Here is a 3,309-nt window from a genome sequence, read left to right on the forward strand (position 1 = left end):
TTTTTAACCCCTTATGGTGACTAACCCTCTGTTACTAATTAATAATTCCTTGTATTAAGCTTTTCTTGTTCACTCTGTGATTTCTGTTTCTTGACTGAGGACTTTGATGAATCCACTGACATCCAACAGAAATGTGTGTTTATGTTCACCAAAAGCTTTGTACAAGAAATTTCATAGGAGCACTATTCATAATAGCCAAAATGTCCATTACCAGGGGATAAAGTGTGGTATATTTACACCAGGGAATGAGACACAGCGATGAGAATAAATGAACTACAAGTATATGCAACAACACAGATGAACAGACAAACAATGTTGAATGAAAAAAGCAGAAACAAAAGAAAATATTCTGTATGATTCCATTTCTGTAAAGTCCAAAACCAGGCAAAACTAATCTCTGGTGCTAGAGATTAAGAAAACTGGTTATTCGTGGAGGGGGTTAGTGATTGGAAGGGGGCACAGGATTCTTCTGGGGTGCTGGTAATGTTCTGTTTCCTGGCCAGGGTATTGGTTATCTATCACTGTTTATGCCAATTCATTGAGCAGTGCATTTTTGATGTTTACATTTTAGAAATTAGTCAAGCTGGAAAATATTACATATTTATTGAATTTATGAGGTGTGAATTAGTGGACTCAATAAAGTCAAGCTCATTCATTCATTCATTTAACAAAAAGTATATGTACATATTATATACTAGTTACTGTATATAATGCTAAGGATCTAGAGATGAATTAGTTATTCTTGGTTCCTGTCTACAAAGGGGCACTGTCTAAAGAGGGAGACCAACATGAAAATAAGTTAACTACAATACAATGTGATTGATTATTTATGGATGGAGTGCTGGAGATATAGAAGAGGGAGCCATGAATTGTGCATTGGAAAGTTACACACGGAAAGGTGATGTCTAAGCAGAAGACCTTCCCCCTGCACAGTGTGGAAGTATCTACTTACTCCTCTGCCCTTCATTGCCATAGAAGATGAGCAGGAGTTGGCCAGAGAGAAAAGGATATTCAGAGCAGCCAGAACAGCATGTGCACAGATGTGACTTTTGAAAGTCACCATAAACTCACAGAACAGTGTTTAATGTGGCAGGAGTCCAAAATGGCAGAAGACAAAATCACAAATTTAAACCGAGGCTTGATTGGGCCATGTTTGTATGCCTTCTACAGAGTGTGAATTTTACACAAGGGGCCAAGAAACATTGAATACCTATGTCTTCAAAGATGCCCCTCCCCACTTACACAGCTGATGCCTTTGTTAGTTCCCTCCCATAATGAATCTGAGTTGACCAATGGAACCACCAGAATTTGGTGTAAGTGACACTGTGTGACTTCTCAGACCACTACGGCTTCTGCCTTGATTTCTTGGAAGGCTTGTTCTAGGGGGAGCCAGTCGTTCTGTAAGAAGTCCACCTATCCTGAGTCCACAATATTGTGAGCAAGCCCAGCCAAAGAGAGACCATGAAGAGAGAGCTGTTCATCAGCCCAGTCAAGCCTTCAGGTGACTCCAGCCTCAGGTGACATCTGACCACAACTGCATCAGAAACCCCAAAAGAGAACAGACTAGCTGCGTGTTGAACACTGTCAACAAAAAGAACTGTGAGAGAGAGAGAAAATCTTTTTGTTCTATCCTACAATTTCGAATCACCACATATTGGGGTGGTTTCTTATACAGTACTAGGTAGATAACTGGAACACACATCTTGGAATAGCAGTGTGACAAAAAGAGTTTGAGTTTGTTTTTGGAAACAGTGTAGAGACAGTATGGAGTATAGGTTGAAGAAGGCAGAGGCTGAAGGTACCAAGACAAGTTAGGAGGCCTTCACAAGAGGATAAGTGGACGTCGATGAAAACTGAAAGGAGAGGCTGGAATCCAGAGGTACTTGTGAGGCAGACCTGACAGGATAGAGAGATAAAATAAATATGTGACAGAAAAGGAAAGAAGACTGAGCGTCTTTCAGGGTTTTGCCCGAGGAGAATAGGTGGTGGATAATGTCCTTACTTAAAATAAGGGCCTGTTTGAGAGGGTATATAATGAACTATGTATATGCCAATGTTGAGGGGTGTACAAGGATATATTGGTGAGAATGTTAAATAGGCCGTTGGAAACTTTGACTTAAGGCACACAGGAGATTGGGGTTGTGTGTATGCATACACGTAAGATCACAGCTACATACAGTGATGGTTGAAGTTATGAAGAAGAGCTCTTCAATATAAAATGTTCAGGGCAACAAGAGGAGGGGACAGATGACAAAACTTAGAAAGAACTCAGTGGGCAGAGGAGAAAGACCCAAAAAGAAAACTGAAAAAAGATAAATCAGAGAAGTAGAAAGAAACAGGAGACTCGTGTCTCATAAGCAGAGGGACAGGAGAATGTCAAGAAGAATTGTCAAAAGCCACTGCAAGATCAAGAAAGATGCGGTGTATAGCTTTGACAACTAAGAGGTCATTAGGACTCTGAATGAGACTACTTGCAATAATCTGGCTTTGATCAGGGTAACAAGCAGAGACTATGAATGTAGATTACTCTTTAAAGACATTCAACATTAAAGTGAAGGAGAAGGACAAGTTAGTTTGGGCAGGACCGTAGGCTACGGAGAAAGAGGAGCCTGGTTGGCTGGTTGGCTCACACGAAGCCAGTGGAAGGGGTAGGAAAGAAAGGTCTTCAGAGTCAGCTGTTTTACAGGCATCTGCTCTTCAAAGTGTGGTCGACAGATCAGTAGCATAACCAACACCTGGGAACTTAAAACCTCGGCCCCACCGCAGGTCTAGGGAATCATAACCTGCCTTTTAACAAGATCCCTCGGTGATCACAGCTTTTAATGCTCACAACAACCAGGTAAGATAGGCATTATTGTTCCCATCTTCACCTATGATGAGATGGAGATTCAAAGAAGTTGCCTGAGATAGTCCAGCTGGTTAGAGGCTGAGCCAAGATTCATCCCCAAACTTCCTAAGTCCGATGTTATTTTAAGAGGTAGAGAAGGAAATTCGGAGGAATTTCTACTTTCCCTCAATTCAGGAGAACTTTCAGATACTAGAACACCTGTAATGATCAATTAATCACAAGTCTGTAGTTCTAGTGCCTTCAGCTGTGAGCTTGTTGTGCTAATGATGGACGAATCCGTTCCAAAGCCCTTAGAGGCCTCTTAAAGAAATAACATTTACAGTGTTGGGACTTCACTTCCCAGCAAGCCCCGCGGCTTCCTGCCGCGCGAGGCATGACGGGTACCTCGCCCCTTTCCTCTCCGGTGGAGCCGCCCGGCAGAGGGAGGGCACCTCTCAGCCTGACGTACGGGCGCGCGGCAT

The sequence above is a fragment of the Camelus dromedarius genome, chromosome 7 (assembly GCF_036321535.1).
Source record: "Camelus dromedarius isolate mCamDro1 chromosome 7, mCamDro1.pat, whole genome shotgun sequence".
In the NCBI taxonomy this organism is placed as follows: Eukaryota; Metazoa; Chordata; class Mammalia; order Artiodactyla; family Camelidae; genus Camelus; species Camelus dromedarius.